Source organism: Ranitomeya variabilis, chromosome 3 (genome assembly GCF_051348905.1).
Source record: "Ranitomeya variabilis isolate aRanVar5 chromosome 3, aRanVar5.hap1, whole genome shotgun sequence".
Taxonomy (NCBI): domain Eukaryota; kingdom Metazoa; phylum Chordata; class Amphibia; order Anura; family Dendrobatidae; genus Ranitomeya; species Ranitomeya variabilis.
The window spans coordinates 102,485,372-102,506,448 of NC_135234.1; the positions used below are offsets into that span (position 1 = coordinate 102,485,372).

General features: G+C 43.1%; 1 protein-coding gene across 3 annotated transcripts in view; it reads left to right on the top strand.

Moving 5' to 3' along the window:
• Positions 1-21,077, top strand: part of CUX1 (cut like homeobox 1) — a 447,664-nt gene that overhangs the window by 302,173 nt on the left and 124,414 nt on the right. The gene's annotated exons all lie outside the window — the stretch shown is intronic.

A 21,077-nucleotide genomic window follows, 5' to 3' on the forward strand; every position in this document is an offset into this window, starting at 1 on the left:
GCATTCTCAGGGAAGCGGAGTACGTCAAAGATTTGTAAAAAGCCAGCGGTGATGACGCTTTTACGTCACTGACGCCCACTAAGGTGTGCTTTTATGGTGAGGAGGAGTCCAAGGAAATCAACTCTCTGCACAGCTAATAGATTCCCTTTATTTGCTTTTTTTAATCTTGTTTTTTTTTCCCAGGACTCAAACTCACAATCTGTTTCCATGTCAGGCAGAAACTGTAGCAGTGAGCCCCAAGCTGCATTGCTAAGTATAGGGCAGTTTTCTCTAACAGAGGATCTTGCAGAAATTCTTCTTTACAGGCATATTGTACTGGTACATATAGATAAATCTACATATACCAGTAGATCTCTATGTACCTGTACTATATAGACAAAGTTATGGATTTTTTTCTGCCATTTAGGTACTAAAAAATGAAAACTATTACAAATAATCACATTTTTATATACTTTTTCAAAATAATTAGCACAAACCAGTAAATAGCATGGGGCTATTTATCATTCCTGTAACCGTAACAACCTGTGCAATCCAGTCAATGTATTATTTATGGTGATTGTTAAATGGCGTGAATCTTACATAAAAGTAAAAAAAAGTTATGGCTGACAAAAACTGAATATAAAACAGTAAAACAAACAAAAAAAGGAGGAAGTCCATTCTTGTTTTTGCTAGATCCACAATGGGTATGACAGATTAGGTTCAATCTATTTATTTCCTCTATTGGCTATTAATAGTGGATTAATCCAATTTCTATCAGATATCTGTTTTTCCTTAACTGGATAACTAGAGTTGTCTCTTGCAGATTTCATACTTGGGGTGATCAGATACCTGCCTGGGGTTCTGCTCCCAAAAAATGGCAAACAGCGGATTTTGCACTGGGCAGGCCGCAGCCAGCATAATGCAAGGGCAGCTCTAATGTACTAATTGGGCACATAGACAGGGGTTGTCTTCATGAGACAGCCCCTCTAAAGAGTAACCTGAACTTGCGAACAGATTCTTCATTCATTGAGACTAAATCAGAACAGGAATGGACATGTCACACAAAATCCCGCTCTTCAGTGGTTTCTGATGATTCACAGGGTACAGATTGGGCATTGTACCGCCATGCTGGGGATGTATGACCGTGGGCCTGGGTACAGAAACGTGGGGCTGGCTGTCAGAATGGAGCAATAAGCTCAGGTTGATGGACAGCTCCTCCTCGTAATGAATGGACTTGTCCCAGAGAAGCGGCGATCTGTAACCTCACTAGATAACTCGAGCTGCGTATTGTTACTTTTAAAACTGTTTACCATGGACCTTTATTGTTCATGTCACACTCGAAGGAGATACACACAGAAGTACTTTATTTTGGTTAGTGTCCTCTCATTATTAAACTGGAGGTGGAAAACTGCATTTGAAGTTACAGCTGTGGGTGATCCCCAGGGACTCGGTCTTTCTTCTTTGTTCGTCTATATTCTGAGCTATCATCCATCATGTCTAACCTCATGCTGCTTAGCAGAAGACAAACCCATAGGAATAGAAACTCGTACAACAACAAAAGACAACCGCTAATTAAGGATGCCCCCCCAACACAACCACTGCATACCTTGAATAATGGCTTATGCATTAGTGACTTAAATGTCCGCAATATGTTTAGATCCGCTTAAAATAATGCAGAACACAAACAAAAGTCCGTTTTGTTAATGTACATCACACGGCAATTAATCTTCTGGGTCCCATAGGATGAGACGGTGAAGATAGAGCAGTTCAGGGGGAGGCTTACTTTATGAAGGTTGTTGTAGTTGTCTCAATAAATCTGTGATACTTCTCAGTAGTGTTTTTTTATGTTTTGTGTATATATATATATATATATATATATATATATATATATATATATATATATATATATATATAAAAATAATAGTTCAATCTGTACTTTGTTCTACTAAGAAAAAGTCAAGTTGTTGGCGGATGTAAAATTACTGCTATTGGAAAATTAATAACAGTCTTCAAGGGTTCAACTTAAAGGGGTCTTCCTCAATAAGCATTCTTATCTCAGGAGGCACTTAGCAATGCATCATTCCTGAAGGCTGCTCCAAGAATGGGGGATGTCCAGTGTTTTTGAGTATCCTCTGCATCGGAAAAGTCTTTTAAATGATATATGGCCAGTTGGCAACTCTGCTTAATGGGGTTGTCCAGCAAATATAAAATATTTTTTCCAATGGAGTAGACCTTTGTGAAAAAAAAAATTAAAGCTCGTTACTTTCCTTCTTGATCTCCCTCGTAGGTTTACTGCCTGGTTGACTGAATAGAAAGGCAGAAAATGCCCACTCAGCCAATCACTTGTCTTAGCAGCCAGTGAGTGATGCTATAAGGGGGATGCTCCATATTATGTATAGTTAAAGGGTAAATGAATCTATTTACCCTTTAACTATACATTACATATAGCATCCACCTTATTTGTTGCAATTTTCTACTTTGTGTGCAATTACACTGGGCGTTTGAGGATATTTTTTACTATTTACTAAATAAAATATTGCTTTTTAATAGGGCAACATCTATTAGATGACTGCTTTAAGAGGCCAGTTGGAAAAATGAAAGATCACTTAATGCTTGCACATTTAGTGATCTTGTCCAAGTCAGTACCTGCACAAGAACAGATTATAGACAAAGCTGGTGTTTCATACCTAAGTCTTAAACAAAACTTAAAAGGGTTGTCCGACCTCAGGGTACATGACTGCAGACTTGTGATCAATCGCATCTCGCATACTACGCTCTGTGATGATTCTCCGCTGCTGGGAACCGCGGGCACGTGACATTACCTATGCGATTTACATATTTCCGGCCACATTCCAACTAAACGTGTCTAACCTCGCTCAATACATTTGCATTGAGCAAGGTCGCGCACGTCTAGTCGGCACATGACTACATGTATACAAATCACATACTTGCAGTCACCCGGCGCTCAGTACGAGCGATGTGAGGATTCACAAGTCTGCAGTCACATAGAGGCCAAACAGCCCCTCTAATTAAAGTGAAAGTTATATTTTTTATTTTTTTTTAAAGGCGCATGACTTCTAAAAAAAAAAAAAAAAAGTTGATTCATTTTGGACTGCATGAAAGATAGAAGACATAATGTACACATTCTACTTGCGTTCCTCAAGTGAAAACTTGAGTTAAAAAATTCTCCATGTTGTGTCTTTCATGTTTAGAAATGTGGTAGCATCATGGTGACCATCATTTATACCAAAAACTAGGTCAAATACATGGATAATTCTTCCCCTCATCGGCTGCTTTCATTATTCTCCTGGCATTCATACTATATTTCTGATTTTTATTTTTTTTTTTTATTTTTTTTTTTAGCCTTTATGTAATGTGTAGGTAAAATGCTCTGTTTGGAGGTGCACTCCTGGATCATCAGGGTAAATCTACCCTGCATGGCTAAATGGGTATTACACAGGAGTGGGCCCGGGATTGAACCTAAGGGTTATGCTAAGAGTACCGAATTTCACTGCTGTGACAAATATTTTATAATAAAAATTAGAGAAACTGAGATGGATCTTCATAGTTTGGGAAGCAGGAATGAGGTGTCACATTCCCTTTAATATTAAGAATATCCATTTTTCCCAGCCACCAGAGCTATAAAGATTGTGTCCTAGAACTTGGCAGAAAAAAAATGTATTCTCCGGTATCGGATACAGACGCTCAGTCCCACTTCATACATAATTCAGCACAGTCCCCTCCAATGTCTGCACACCTTTCTCTGCGCCTTTATCCCTTGTGAAGAAGAACATTGGAAGCAAAGTCACTTGACAATCCGATGTAAATCTTTTGCCACTTCAGGATCTTGTGCGTTTTTGGGAACAATATTGGGGCAATATCTATGGAGTAGGGTGGGTGTCACATGAGATCCGATTCCGCAGCAGAGATGGTCGCGTTCACTTTCCCCCATTTATCCAACATCATTCACTTCTAACAAAATATATAAATACAACAAACATATGATGGATTGTAACCTTTTTGTACGACCCTTATAAAATGTGAACATGTCCGTGTTTGTGGCTAATGTGCAGCCATTACTGCTCCGTCTTGCACTGCGAGGTACAGCTGTCACGTTGTATGCGGCAGATGTTTGTCGCTGCATGGGGTTGCCCCTGAACGGGAACACTTTTACCAAACTTGCTCTTCTATGTGTTTATACATACTTGTATCAAGTGTAGGGCGGAAAAAAATCTGCATATAAGGGGTGTAAATGCAGGATGCAAACGATGCGACTTCAAGAAGATGACCTTGAAAAATACAATGTTTTATCTAGAAAAATGATTACAAATGTGTATCTATTTCTATGGTGTGTGTGGGATCCTAGACGCTCGCTTACTTCTGCATGCCTATGTCGTACCGTATGTAATTGGCAAAGCAAACTTATGAGTGGTAAGAACAATGCGTGCAGTCATTGTACTGACAAATATGAATGAGCGGTCTGTCTGCAAAAGAAAGTCTTCTCAATTCCCTTTATCGTGTGCGGATACATAGACTGAGACAAGCTCACATATTGCGGGCTCATTAGTTTATATCACGTCTTCAGCTACTTGCACCACACACGTCATTTTCACAAGCCATCTGGCCACGTAAAAAGACGCTGGTACTAAATATATCCACATAAAGAGGACCTGTCCCCAGGTCAAAAATACCCAGTTTTTGATATTATTTTATTCCTTGCTGCTCACCTGAGAATTACGCTTTAAAATAAATAAATAAATACACAATCCGTCATACGGTTCCAGAGATATGTTTATTTTTTATTTAGGGCACCCAATATACACATTTTTAAGTCTTTCCAAGGGGGCGGTGCTCACACAATTCACTAGGGGCGAATCATTGCGTTTCTCCTTTTGCACATCTCCACCTTAGGCAAAATCTATAAAAATTAGCATATTGCGCGCATTTTTAAAAAGAAACACAAATACCGTATTTTGTGGACTATAAGTTGCACCAGACTATAAAACGCTTTCCAAATTTTGGGGACGAAAATAGGAAAAAATAAATAAAATGGTGGTATATTTTATAGTCCGATTTTACGTGGGGGGTGGGGCACCTGCGGTGGAGCAAGTTCACAGGAGGCAGGGTTGGTACTGCAGGCGGGAGTGGGGCAATGCTGCAGACCCCGTGCAGGGAGGAGCGGGTGTCCCGGCGGTGCGAGACTGCGGGCCCTGGGCTTTCATAAACTGTTGGCAGTGAGCGGAGTCCCCTTCCCCCCATTGATTTCTCCGTGATGGGCTTCTGGAAAATGGCCGCCGGAGGCACCGCGTGCTCAGATTGAGATATCTGAAGCTGAGAGCATACACACTCCTTGCAGATGTTTTCCTTGGTGGGATTTGAACCCAGCGCTGCAAAGCTGCTGTGCTAACCACTGGGCCAGTTGCTTACCATTTTCTTCCATAGGTTTACTCGGCTTTTTGGGTATTTTCATTGCTTGTACTTGTAATGCAGGAAACCATAAGTAAGCTTTGAATTTTTTCCAAAGAGTAGATCAGGAAGTCTTCTACTCATCAATGCCCACCAAGCTTTGACACTAGACGTATGCTGTATATGGATATTTCCCTGAACCCTCCAGGAGAGCACTAGAGAAGAAGCTAATGCATATTCATCTTTAATATGGCCAGAGTGACGACATTTATTGCTTGTTTGCACTAGTTTATTTAATACTTTTGTTCATATAAACTTTGTAATTTAAAAAACGGGATAATATACAGGGAATTTCCCACCATGGATTTGCTTGCGGAAAACCTGTTGCGCGTCACAATAACAAAATTATGCGTTACATTTTACGTTATCTCATCCATCGTCTACAGTGAAAATCTGGAATGTACATGGATTGGTAATGAATTAAAGAACTAAAATAATAGCATCTACACTAAACTCGGGTGCAGGCGTCATTTCGGTGATGATGGCACCTGGGGCTCTGTAATGCCAGCCCTGCAGCCAATCGGTGGCCTCTTCCCTCCCAGTTCCTTTGACCCCTGGGAAAAGTGAGAGCGGCTGAATGTTAGTGATTTAAGGGGAAGTGGCCACTGATTGGCTGCAGCGCTCACCTGACATAGTAATCCGCGGGAGAGCGCCCGCATCGGAGGGGAGTATAGATGCTGTTATTTTACATGGGGGAGCTATGGTGATTCAGAAGGGGTTGTCCGAGTAGTACCATAATATTTAAGGTTGAAGGAAGACTTTAAGTCCATCTAGTTCAACCCATAGTGGACAGCCCCTTTAACGTGTTGATTTCACTGGTAAATTAAGGGTGAAATCTGCAGAAAATCCACAGCAAAATTGACACCAGACCAATCCAGTGTGGACGCTCCCTAAAAAGTAAACCATTTACTATATGGGGTACAACAGAAGACCAGTCAGGTGCATTGGGGCCCAGCTTAGAAATCCATCCCCAAATACTGACATGTGCCATAAGGGCTACCCCTCCTGACATGCCCTAATGATGATTATTCACTTTGTCCCCAATGCAATGACACTAAGAATTCTGATAATGCAGCTCCTATATCTCAGCTTGGCAGTAGCAGGCATATCTGCTAAAGCATCAGACATTAATAATCAGAATAATCACGTTTAAGTGTCTAATAGCTGATATTCCCATCTAACACTTAGAGCCCAGTTGGAGATGAATGTTCTGAGACTTGATTATTTAAAACATTCAATGAGTAACATAATTGAGCAAAACATAGCTTCCACTACTAGCAAAGAGGGCTGCAAATATCTGCAAAGGAAAAATAATAGAAAAATAAAATCTACGGCAAGCGCCTTAAGCAGCGTTGGAAGTGGGACTCCCTAGGGGCAACAAAAAGATGTTCTAATCAATTACCACATCATAACACTGATGTATGATAATTACTGAGTGTTTCTCCTGAGATAGTGCAGCATTTGGCTGGGATGCAGTCCTTTCATGGTCCACTGCCTGATTAATATGCAAATAATAGGCTGATTGCATGATGAATGCAGAAAATGAGTTCGCTGATAACGTGAGCAGTGAGGCGAGAACATGATAAATTACTTTTAGTGACTGTCCTACATTAAGCACCCTTTCCAAACAATTTTATCTGAAATTGAATGAAGCAGTATGGATATTGTAGGATTGTATAAAATAATGTACCTTAATAACGGTGGTATTATTGCTGCGTGTGAGCAGAAGAGGCATTTAGCTTCAGAGCTTCACCCCGCGCTCAGCAGAGATTTGTTTTATTCATTATGCACAATTGATCTCCGTATAAAGGTGAAGTTGGAACACGGGAAGAAGTCAGCTATAATCTGTCATTCTTGGCCCGTTCTAATGAGAGCAGTGTGGCCATTAACTGTGCTCTGTGACACTGTGGGGACACAGCCAGGCTGTCAGCGCTGGCTGCCATTTTATGGGATGAGCCAATATTTTTGCAGGCTTATTTTTCCTTTAAAACTGATGACTAATAGTCGCTTCCCAAACATCTATTCTTAAAATGACCATCTGAGTATGGAGTCTGAAGGCCCCCATTCACATTAGACTAATGGCGGCCGATATTGGTAGGTTTGGCTGACAGTCTAATCTGCAGGGGCCATCAGCCAGCTGATTATCGGGAGAGATGTCGATCAGAAATGTCCAAATTTGGGCTGCCAATCACATTGTTCTCCCAGATATAAGCCACCTCCAGAGATGCCTGTTGGTGGCTCTCTTCTAGGGAGCTCTCAGTCGAATGAGCACTCATGTGTATGGGAGAGATGGCTGTCAGACTGATAATCAACCGAAGCATTGCTTGGCTGGCAGCCATCTGTACCTGCCTTTATAGACGATGCTACATGGGAGAAAAGTATGCAAGTTTGTCTCTATTGTTCCACGGTGGAGCTGTCTCCCAAAGGAGAAGTGGCTACTCTAAACATGTGTTTGAGGGCTAAACATTGACTTCTAGAGTAGCCACCTCTCATAGGCATTATTTGCCAAATAGTCTGTCTTGCTCTGCAAGAAAACTGTGTATCCTTTTCTCACAAGTGATGCCATTAAGACTCCATACTCTGCTAGTAAGAAGCCCTTCCATCAACATTTTTATCCTTAATATATTGCAGACATCATATTGTATAGCACTGTGTGCTTACAATTGCTCATTTTGTGTTTCTACCCAGTTAATTCTTCTCTTTTCCATTAGGTCTATGACATCACGTGATTAAGAACAAACTAGCTGAATCCTTCTAAGCTCTATATAGAAACAGGAGGTCAATTTTCCCTGTATGACTCATAGATCACTGCAAAAGTGTATAGCAGGGGGAGGCAGAGCAGCTGGGTCAGAAGTTGAAGAGGGGAATGATTTCTGCATGGACAAGAGACTCCTGTTTCTACATAGAGCAGATAAACAAGAAGTAGTAGCTGGGTAGAAAGGCAAAATGAGCAATTGTAAGTACACAGTGCTATAAAATATGATGACTGCAATATATTTAAGAGGATAAAAATGTTGATGGGAGGAGGAGAGCTTCTTTAAGTAGAGCTAGTACTTCCTCCGTATGTTGCCTTATAGGGTCACTACCTCTTCTAGGTGATACTTTGCAAGATGGTCTTGTTTGTTCTTCAAGAGATTAGATTTGCATGCATTATAATAATTTGGTGATGAAGTAACTCTTCAGACATTTTGTAAGCTGTATGCACTTATACAAAATCGTACTTAATGATCTGTGCTGCTGGTCGTATGCTCCTATAAACCTGCCTTCACCAAGTTTGATATTGGGGGCACAAGTAGGCACCTAATAGCCATAGCGACCACACAATTGATAAGTGAAGTTCTGCTTCAATGATTGATCTGCAGTTTTACGCTGCAAAAAAATGTCTGCTTCCTGACTTTCAACATTCACAACGATTATCTTTGCAGTCACACGAGTTGAGCTCAGGTACCACTTTCAACCAGGAGCTCCAGGGAAAGGACAAGTAGATGTTCGCAACTATTTTTACATGCAAAAAAAGCCTTGGTGTTCCTGAGGGATTTATTATTACATATGGGCTTTAAGACCAAGACCAGCTCTCATTATATCACAATATCAGAACAATTGTTCTTCTAGAACAATGAAAAGCAAAAAAAAATTAAAATGTTCAAGTGTACATCCCAAAGATTTCTTTTGACATTTTGGCAGACCTTTTTCATTACTGCTTTGGTTAGATCTGATTATTGAAGGAATTGTTGCCAGAACATGACTCATCTCTACAAAGTCCTATCCCACCTGAGCTAGTGGACACAAGTGGACCCAGTTCACATCAGGGGACCAGAAGTTTGAAATGTCTAGAATGTCCATAGAAATGGCTCAAAGGCAGTAGGCCAGGAGAACATATTCTAGATGTACGGTGAACCACTTCAAAAGACCACCCCTTATTAAGGATATATAATTTACGTATTGTCCATCTTCTGTGATTAAACCACCCCCTTAAAAAGACCAGTTTTCAATAATGTTTTGAGGTGTTGTCTTAAAAAGGTTTCACTTCTTTAGCTGTATGTTTAGGTCTGTTTCACATTACCGTAGAGTTGGCCGCACACATAATATATCTGTCAGCTGAGTGCTCATTCAGCCAACACTTTTCTTTCCTGACCTCCCCCATACACATGCACATTCTGCTTCGTTGAGCATGCATGCGTTCTTCAAGCTGCTGCCAGACATCTTGATGGCAAGTTATCTTCCTTGGGATAGAAAGGATTAAGCGTTGAAATTCAACATGTCTGATTCCTTCTCCCAGGAAGCCCCTATGCATGTTCGAGAGATTGCCAGCCCCCTGTACACTCTGAAACTGGCAGGCTTGGCCAACATTAATATGCATGGCCCGGATACCCTGTGGTTCTCCTGAACCAAGCTTAGATCACTGTAGAGCTTGGTTTAGTTCAGTAATACCCCCCGGAGTTGCCGGTGTTGTGCCGGGAGTACGGATGCTGATATGAGTCTGCATTTCGGCCATGTGAAGCTGGCCTCGCATCAGTCAGGCATGCCACTATATCTCTGGGGAATGAAGATAGTAGAATTTGTGGATATCTCCTTCCCGGCCGTGTATAGAAGACGTCTATTCTCTAAGGTTTATTGAACATGTGGTTTTATTAGACGCCTTTCGAAGTAACAGATAATACTTCTTCAGGAAGACGACCACATATTTCTTCATACTTCTAGGATAGGTGGCACAGACATTATAAGATAAAACTATTCCTATTATTTGGAATTGTGTTACATCTCAGCTTAAATATTAATTTAAAAATTATCTTATTTGATAAAGTGTTGGAATTGGGTGCGTTTTTAATGAGAAGAGGTATTCCCGTTATGGAGAACATTTTAGGTGACTCTCATTGATCTAACACATCTCTACATATAGTGCATTGTCTGTCCTTTTGATCTTGGACCAGACCATACCTATCAGCGGTTCATAGACGTCATTAATACCGTAAAGAACATGTAACTGTGCTGAAAAACACAATGTCGAGCTAAATTTGCTGCCATAGTCATGAGGCCCCATGTGATCACAGGGCTATTTTCCATGCACAGCAGCATTAAATCTGGACTTTCCTGCCGGCTTGAGATAACAGCAAAATTACATTTTCAAAAACAATTACCCCTCCCACCGCTGCCTGTGAACACTGCAGTTTATCAATATAACCTGTCTCGGCCCCCCGAGCCCATGTAGGCAGCATGGTTGTGGCGATGCCGGGATTTTTTATGAAATGATCAGAAGGCACATTCTGCATGGAGGCATTTTGATCATTAGCTTTTGCTACCGGGGGCCGGACCGAAGATATCAAATGACTAGAAAATGACAAATGACATTTAACACTGATCCTTGTCACCACATTCATCATCTTTGGTTCCATGCTTGTATGAAAGTGCAGAGGTTGCACGAGAAGATAGTCTTGCGTATTTCTCTCACTTGTTATAGCAGACTGCTGGAATATATACAATAGATTAGAAGACAATGGACGGCGACACTGTATTTGTTTTCAGGTGCTGATGACATTGTACAATCACCAGAAATAAATTCCATTATTGATGTCTTCATTCGCGCAGTATATAGATATAATGGAAGCTCTTTGAGAAAAACGCTTATACAGGTCAGATTTCCCTTGGCCAATTTTTAGTTTCACCGTATATTATACGCCTTCTTAATCAATACCCCCCTCACTTATTAATGTAAATACAGGTGGTCATCTCATGGGTTCACTGTATATTATTTCAGAGTAAAGGTCCTCATACACATGTGACAAATAAGGGCCAACCAGCAAATGGTTGTCTGTCAACTGGGAAAAAAAACACCCATCTTTGATGATATCTGCGGCAGAAAAAATTCAATATGGCCGATGCAGCCAGTGCTGATGATTGGCCTAAAAAAATTCAACATACCAATACATCTTTTTTTTTTTTTTTTTTTAAATAATGAATGTTTTTCGGACGGCCGTTGTTGGAAAGGAACAATTGTTAGTTTTTGCCGAGGCAGCCGACAATTGTTTGTTATGGTTAAAATTGGCCATTTTGGGGGCCTTTATTACTAGTTATTCCTTCAGATGTGGCAGATATTCAGTTCCCAGGATAAAATACTTCTGCCATGAAGGAATTGCTTGTTGGTAACCACCTTGGCACCCAGTGCTTGCTTCACACCAACTGGTTTTCTCAACTATTGCTCATACACCAGGACGGATGTTGTACACGGAGCCGGTAGGACAGCGCTCTATCTGTACATACCAAGAAGTATTCTGCACTAGAAGCAAAGGGGAACAATATTTTGCTGGCCTCCTTTTGGAGAGATATCAAGAAATTGTAGTCACCACATGGACAGCTATCTGGCTGTATGCATGAGCCCTAGGTAACACTGAGAAATTACTGTTTGCAATTCCTAAAATATTTTATTGAAAATGTCTCCAAATTCCTTAAAGGTTGTCTGACACCAGATTCTACAATACAAAATACATAGATTATTAAATAGATCCTGATGATACTGGTGTACCGACTTTGAAAATCCATGTCAGTGTAAGGCTACGTTCACATTTGCGGTCAGCGCCGCAGCGTCGGGCGCCGCAGCGGCGCCGCATGCGTCATGCGCCCCTATATTTAACATGGGGGCGCATGGACATGCGTTGTGCTGCGTTTTGCGCCGCATGGCCGCAAGCGTTGGACGCAAGAAACGCTTCAAGTTGCATTTTTTTTGCGTCCAACTTTCGGCCAAAAAGGACGCATGCTGCGCAAAACGCAGCGTTTTAGCGTGCGTTTTGCCGCGTTTTCGTTTGCGTTGTGCGCTGCGGCGCCGACACTGCGGCGCACAACGCAAATGTGAACGTAGCCTAACTAGGGCTGTGGAGTCAGAGTAGGTGACATGGAAATTGAGGAGTCGGAGTTGGAGGTTTGGCTTACCGACTCCACAGCCCTGAAGTAACTGTATAGTCCTTTTTGAAACATTTCCTGTCTGTTGTTAAGAGTTCAGCGCTAGATTACACCGCCATTCTGACAAGGATTTTGAAGATAAGAACACCAGTTTCCTAAGGTCTAAGAAACCAGTTAATAATGTAATGTAGTTTATATTGTGAAATCTGGGAGCGGTGGGTCCCTGATCTCCTACTTTACATTCAGTATTACTTGGCGATCCCCTACTATTTGGCTGTGTTACTATAGTTAGTATTTAGGGGGTTTATGCAGCCTATAGGTTGTGTATACTGTCTATGGGTAGCTATTTGGTTCCTTGATCCTTCTTGGCTATGTTCCTCGCCATACTTCCCCTATTACACACTCCTCATGCTTTACCGTGACCTTCCTATCTAGGGTGACTTCATATGCCATCTAGTCTCTTCTATTAGGACTATCCCTTGGCACAACACGTTGGCATGCAATGAGCTTGCTGGATTTACCATAGATACTATGATTATGTAGGATTTTTCCATTTTTTTCCCAGGCATCCCTGCTATTAGCCTCACGTGTGCTGTCTCATTGTTATGTTGTTTTGATTTTATGCCTCTTTTTCATTATGTTGGTGTTTCTCATAGTGATGCTTTTAGGCCTTTGTTCCTTGGATTGTGGCTGGAGGAGTTTTGTGAGATCTGGTGACAGATCCACTTTTAGGTATTTTTGTGTTTTTCTCATGTACACGTTTGTAAAAGTAAAAAATATTTTATAACAAAAGTTTCAAAGAGTAAGTCCATAATCGCCGGCATGGACCGCTGCCCCCAGTTCTTGTCACTCATCACTCCATACTAGACTGACTTTGTTCCCATCAGCACCACTTTATTATTACCCGGTTACATTATAACCTACGTTGGATCAGCCGGTCGCTCTTTATTTGCCAAGGATAAATAAATGAACCCGACGCTTTGCCTAAGAGTTAGCAAATACTGACCAAGCACTATTCTGTCGAGGAAAGATTTGTTTTCATGCCAGCGACTGTAGGTATGTTTGTGTTCAGCGCTTTGATTAATGGTCCACTTACAAAGATGGCAAGGTGGTTTCAGCAATATGAAATGGATAATCATATAGTAAAAATCCATTTGTCCGGAGCCTGGAGATGAATTGAGGGGATGCTTGCACATTTGCCAGCATTTCTAAATGACACCGAGCATATTAACATTCCGTTTTGTCCCGTTCTTTGCTCTGTTCTTCATTTCTCTGTGTCCTCCCCGGCTGCTTGTTTGAAGCAGACTCCAGATTCCATTTCTAAGGGACTGACAGGACTATAGTGACTTTAAAAACAGCCGTGCCAGACGTCCGTGGGGGTGAGACATTCAGTTTCTGCTGCCCCAGCTGTGCACTCTTACGTAGAACAGGAAAAAATAAGCAAAATATTCATGTATGCGTGTCCATTTGTGTTCCTGAACAATGCTCTGTGTGTCTGATTAGGTGCCCTGGGAAAATCCATTTCTGACCCATTAACCTCCGTTTAGTATAGAACCTTGGAACCACGCACCATGTCCTTATAACAATGCTTCTTTTGTTCGCGCAGATAATACATTCTTGAATTTAAGTAGCCATCGATCATCAAAACCTTAGACGCATTGAAATCCCCGGCCTCTCATTCATTATTAAAATAGTTAATGCAGCGTTTTGTGCATGCATTATATATTGGCCTGGTTTTGAATACTGGTCAGCTGGGGTAGACTGTGCACCTCTCTGAAGTCTGTATCGATTGGCAAGCAGGATCTGTACAATCAAAAATTATCTATATGAAAAGTGTGATATGTATTATTATTATTAGATTATTATATGTTCTGTCTCATTTAATGCACAAAGCATAATTGCAGAAATTGAAGACTTTTTAAGTCTCATGTTTTAAGACGGAATTGGACAACATTGCATCTCCTTTAAGTGGTTACTTTGACAATACTGTTTGGGAGTCCCAGCTAGATTTGTCACTTATTTCTTTTTAATGTCTGGAATAATGCAGTCTGCTTTCCAAAATGTTGGAGCCCAAAAAGACCTACGATAGGTTTACATTCCTGCTTATAAACAAGCGACAATATAACAAGTAATTCTTCGCTCATTTATGGCCCTTTTACAAGGGATACTGCAATTTGTATTACGGGCTGATGCTCCTTAATTTGAACACATTCAGTCCCCACACCGTCGGTGGTACTTCCCATTAGGCACATCAATTCCTGGCACTGCCGCCGGCAGCTGGAAAGCCAGGTAGGACAGGGTTATATTGTAGAACTACAGGTTCTGATTGGAGGCACCTGGCTAGCTATGACTAGAGCCAGGCCATGCGCTCACTGCAGTCAGTCAGCTGGGGAGCTGAGCAGTTTGGGTGTATTGGAGCTGGAGAGAGAAGCCAGAATCTCTCTTATAGGAGACTGCTCAGGCCGTGTGCACCAAGCTGCCAGTATGACTGTGTGCTATGGACAATAGCCATTTTGTGTGACTGAACTGGGACTAGCCCAGCCGTGTTTGAGTCGTGGTGAATGTGACACCACTGGGCCTAAAGCAGGACCTGTATTGCCATCTGGGTGAGACCCCGTTAGTGCTTTGCCTTCATATGAGAAGGACTGTGATTCTTATTAATTCATATGTGCCTGGTAAAGGCTGTTTTTTTTACAGAGCTGTGCAGGTTTATGGAGCTCAATAAACCTCACACTGCTTTGACACAAGAATCCAGTGCCTGTATGAGCTCTGGTGCCTACCTGAGAGCGTGAAGCCGTAAAATATAAATAGGTATATATCCTATACGTATAATAAAACAAGCCCCACTCCGAAAGAAAAATGTGCTTGCATATTGAATATATTGTGTTACATATTTATAACAAAAACCTACACAAATTAGGAATCTGCCTTTCCTTCGAAAAAATGTACCAATAGCTAAAATTGGTATTTTCAGTATTTTATATTTTCTGTAGAGTTAAAGGTGACCTATCTGTTGGATATACACTGTGGTTGGAGCTGTTCTGCTGTACCTGGCAGCTGTCACTACTAGGGTTGAGCGAAACGGATTGGTCATTTTCATAAGTCGCCGACTTTTGGCAAAGTCGGCGTCTCATGAAACCCGACCCGATCCCTGTGTGGGGTCTGCCTTGCGGTACGCGACTTTTGCGCCATTTCTCGGCCAATGAAGGTGGACGCAGAGTGTGGGCAGCGTGATGACATAGATCTCAGTCCCCACCATCTTAGAGAAGGGCATTGCAGTGATTGGCTTGCTTTCTGCGGCGTCACAGGGGCTATAAAGGGGCGTTCCCGCCGACCGCCATCTTACTGCTGCTGATCTGAGCGTAGGGAGAGGTTGCTGCCGCTTCTTCAGAAGCAGGGATAGTGATAGGCAGGGTACATAAAGCCACAAACCGCTTGTGCTGTAGCGATTTCCACTGTCCAACACCACCTTTTGTTTGCAGGGACAGTGGAAGCTACTTCTTTTTTTTTCTCAGCGCTGTAGCTCATTGGGCTGCCCTAGAAGGCTCCCTGATAGCTGCGTTGCTGTGTGTGTACGCCGCTGTGCAAACCAATTGCTTTTTTCAAAGCACAAATCCTGTTGTTCCTTCCTTTCTGCACAGCTATCTTGTTTGTTTGTCCACACTTTTGTGTGCAGCTGTCCTTTTTATAGCTGCCTGCCATACTTTTCTGAGATTACTGCAGGGAGATAAAGATTGGCAAGTCTGCCTCTGTGCCAGTGCTGTGTGTGGCATCTGTCTCTCATTGTGTGCCACAGAAAACCAGTGTGTAATACTGGGCCATTTTTTTTTTTTTTTTTAATTCTCCCTGTAAAAAAATAAATAAATAGTGGGAGATAAAGATTGGCAAGTCTGCCTCTGTGCCATTGCTGTGTGTGGCATCTGTCTCTCATTGTGTGCCACAGAAAACCAGTGTGTAATACTGGGCCATTTTTTTTGTTTTGTAAATTCTCCCTGAAAAAAAATAAATAAATAGTGGGAGATAAAGATTGGCAAGTCTGCCTCTGTGCCATTGCTGTGTGTGGCATCTGTCTCTCATTGTGTGCCACAGAAAACCAGTGTGTAATACTGGGCCCTCTTTTTTTTTTTTAATTCTCCCTGTAAAAAAATAAATAAATAGTGGGAGATAAAGATTGGCAAGTCTGCCTCTGTGCCATTGCTGTGTGTGGCATCTGTCTCTCATTGTGTGCCACAGAAAACCAGTGTGTAATACTGGGCAATTTTTTTTTTTTTTAATTCTCCCTGTAAAAAAATAAATAAATAGTGGGAGATAAAGATTGGCAAGTCTGCCTCTGTGCCATTGCTGTGTGTGGCATCTGGCTCTCATTGTGTGCCACAGAAAACCAGTGTGTAATACTGGGCCATTTTTTTTTTTTTTTTTTAATTCTCCCTGTAAAAAAATAAACAAATCGTGGGAGATAAAGATTGGCAAGTCTGCCTCTGTGCCATTGCTGTGTGTGGCATCTGTCTCTCATTGTGTGCCACAGAAAACCAGTGTGTAATACTGGGCCATTTTTTTTTTTTGTAAATTCTCCCTGTAAAAAAATAAATAGTGGGAGATAAAGATTGGCAAGTCTGCCTCTGTGCCAGTGCTGTGTGTTGCATCTGTCTCTCATTGTGTGCCACAGAAAACCTAGTGTGTAATACTGGGCCATTTTTTATTTTTTTATTTTAATTCTCCCTGAAAAAAAAAAAAATAGTGGGAGATTAAGATTGGCATTTCTGCTTGAGTGCCGGTCCTGTGTGTGCCATCTGTCTCAAATTATTGGGGCACAGAAAACCTAGTGTGTAACATTGGGCCTGGTTTTCCTTTCAGTATCAGCCACCTATAAAGGTGTATATAAATCCTACAGAAGTTAGAGTTCACCTTATAAGTTGTTTTACAGTAACAAATACCGTTACTTTGGTTACGTTTTGCAAACAATGAGGAAGTCTGGTGGAAGAGGTCATGGCCGTGGGCGGTCATTGTCAGCTGGTAATGATGGTAGTGGTGGTGGAGCATCAGGTGGTCGTGGTAAAAGCAGTACAGCACCTAAGTCTCGAGTTGTTGAGCCAGGTTCGTCGTCTGGCTACACAAGGCCTCGAACGCTCCCTTTTCTGGGAGTAGGAAAACCGCTTTTAAAGCCGGAGCAGCAAGAACAATTTTTGGCTTTCCTTGCTGACTCAGCCTCTAGCTCTTTTGCCTCCTCTTCTGAAAGTGCAAAATGTAAAAGCAGCGCGTCGTTAGTGGATGTTCACGGTCAGGGACAAGTCGCTTCCATGTCTTCTTCACCCAGAACAAGAGAGAAGGATGCGTCAGGAGACACAACGGGTTACTCCATGGAGCTTTTTACACATACCGTTCCTGGGTTAGACAGTGAAACAGTTAACAGGCCATGCCCATTAGAAGTTGAATCGGACATGGAGTGCACTGATCCACAGCCAGATTACTATGCTGTTCCTTTGACTCAGACCAGAACATTGCCCTCGCAGTGTACTGAGCCAGAATCAAACCTAGCTGAGACTATGGTGCCCCGTCACGAACGCTATACCACCGGCTTACACGGTGACACAGACGAAGTTGCACACAAGATAGAAGAGGAGGTCATAGATGACCCAGTTGTTAACCCCGATTGGCAGCCATTGGGGGAACAGGGTGCAGGCGGCAGTAGTTCTGAAGTGGAGGAGGAGGAGGAGCCGCAGCAAGCATCAACATCACAACAGGTTCCATCTGCCGGGCCCGTATCTGGCCAAAAACGCGTGGCAAAACCAAAACCAGTTGGAGGACAGCGTGGCCATCCGGTTAAAGAAGCTCAGTCTGCAATGCCTGAAAAGGTATCCGATAGTAGAAAGACTGCAGTCTGGCATTTTTTTAAACAACATCCAAATGATCAGCGCAAAGTCATCTGTCAAAAATGTTCAACTACCTTAAGCAGAGGTCAGAATCTTAAAAGTCTAAATACAAGTTGCATGCATAGACATTTATCCACCATGCATTTGCAAGCCTGGACTAACTACCAAACGTGCCTAAAGGTTGCAGCACCCTCGGCCAATGAAGCTAGTCAGCAACGCTACATCCCTTCCCTCACTGTAAGCCCACCATTTCCCGCAACACCTGCAGTATCTGTGCAGCTTTTGTCTCCAGGCCAAAGCAGTCAGGGAATCACCAGGTTCGTAGTAGGAAACACTGCATGTAGGGCACCGGCAAGAATACCATCTCCAACCCTCTCTCAGTCTGCCATGTCCACCGGCACCACCGCTAGTTCCACGATCTCCAGCTCTCCAGTCCAGCTCACCCTACATGAGACTCTTGTTAGGAAAGGGAAGTACTCATCCTCGCATCCGCGTACACAGGGTTTGAACGCCCACATTGCTAGACTAATCTCATTAGAGATGATGCCCTACCGGTTAGTTGAAAGCGAAGCTTTCAAAGCGCTGATGGACTACGCTGTACCACGCTACGAGCTACCCAGTCGACACTTCTTTTCTAGAAAAGCCATCCCAGCCCCCCAACAGCATGTTAAAGACCGCATCGTCCATGCACTCAGGCAGTCTGTGACTACAAAGGTGCACCTGACAACAGATGCATGGACCAGTAGGCATGGCCAGGGACGTTACGTGTCCATCACGGCACACTGGGTGAATGTGGTGGATGCAGGGTCCACAGGGGACAGCAATATTGGGACAGTTCTGCCTAGCCCACGGTCAAGGAAACAATTGGCTGTAGGCGTTCGCCCCCCCTCCTCCTCTTCCTCGTCCTCCTGCAGAAGCGAGAGCTCGTCCACAGACCGCAGTCGCACATCCACTCCATCCGCAGCTGCCACTGTTGCACACCAGGTGTGCCATTATGGGACAGCTAGTGGCAAGCGTCAGCAGGCTGTATTGGCAATGAAGTGTTTGGGCGACAACAGACACACCGTGGAAGTTCTGTCCGAGTTCTTGCAGAAAGAAACTCAGTCATGGCTGGGCACTGTACATCTTGAGGCAGGCAAGGTAGTGAGTGATAACGGAAGGAATTTCATGGCTGCCATAGCCCTTTCCCAACTGAAACACATTCCTTGCCTGGCTCACACCTTAAACCTGGTGGTGCAGTGCTTCCTGAAAAGTTATCCGGGGTTACCCGACCTGCTCCTCAAAGTGCGCAGACTTTGCTCGCATATCCGCCGTTCGCCCGTACACTCCAGCCGTATGCAGAACTATCAGCGGTCTTTGAACCTTCCCCAGCATCGCCTAATCATCGACGTTGCAACAAGGTGGAACTCCACACTGCACATGCTTCAGAGAATGTGCGAACAGAGGCGTGCTGTTATGTATTTGTGGGAGGATACACGGGCAGGCAGTTGGATGGCAGACATGGAGTTGTCAGGTGTGCAGTGGTCGAAGCTACAAGACCTGTGTCAAGTCCTTCAGGGTTTTGAGGAATGCACACGGCTGGTTAGTGCAGACAACGCCATAATAAGCATGAGCATCCCCCTAATGCGTCTGCTGATGCAAAGTTTGACGCACATATAGGAGCAGGCGTCTGCAGCCGAGGAAGAGGAAAGCCTTGATGACAGTCAGCCATTGTCTGGTCAGGGGCCGTGTAGAGGACGCGGTAGCGGGCGAAGAGGATGAGGAGGATGATGGGGATGAGTACTTTTTTAATGAGGAAGCTTCTCCTGGGCCAACAGAAATTAGTGGCGTTGCAAGGCCGGGTTCTGGTTTTTTAAGGGAGACAAGTGACGTAGATTTGCCTGTAACTGCCCCTCAAACCAGCACAACCGCAGATTTGACAACTGGAACTTTGGCCCACATGGCGGATTATGCCTTACGTATCCTCAAAAGGGACCCACGCATTATTAAAATGATGACCGATGACAATTACTGGTTGGCCTGCATCCTTGACCCTCGCTATAAAGGCAAATTGCAAAATATTATGCCACATGAGAACCTCGAACAAATATTAGCAAACAAACAAGCAACTCTTGTAGACCGTTTGATTCAGGCATTCCCAGCACACAGCGCCGGTGATGGTTCTCACACGAGCTGCAGGGGGCTACAGGGCAGAGGTGTTAGAGGTGCATGAATCAGAAGTGGCGTTGGACAGAGGGGTTTTCTGACCAGGTTGTGGAGTGATTTCGCAATGACCGCAGACAGGACAGGTACTGCAGCATCTATTCAAAGTGACAGGAGACAACATTTGTCCAGTATGGTTACTAACTATTTTTCATCCCTTATCGATGTTCTCCCTCAACCGTCATTCCCATTTGATTACTGGGCATCCAAATTAGACACCTGGCCTGAATTGGCAGAATATGCATTGCAGGAGCTTGCTTGCCCAGCAGCTAGTGTGCTATCAGAAAGCGTATTCAGTGCTGCTGGTTCAATATTAACCGAAAATAGGACTCGTCTGGCTACCCAAAATGTGGATGATCTAACCTTCATTAAAATGAACCACTCCTGGATTTCAAATTATTTTGCCCCACCTTTCCCGGCTGACACCTAGCTTTCCTATAAAAAGGTCTTGCTTGTGGACTGGTCTTACTGAGTGTTCCAATCCACCATACGACATGTTTACACCTCCCTCAATGGGAAAACTCCCCCCACGGGGCCGTGGTCTCGCCACTTGGCGCAAGCACCCGTTAGAGTGCCGTTTGTCTGAAGAGGTGGGTGTGCCCGCTTTTAGCCGATGGCACAGCCACTGGGTCCCACATAGTACAATAAAGTGTCTCTGGCGGTGGT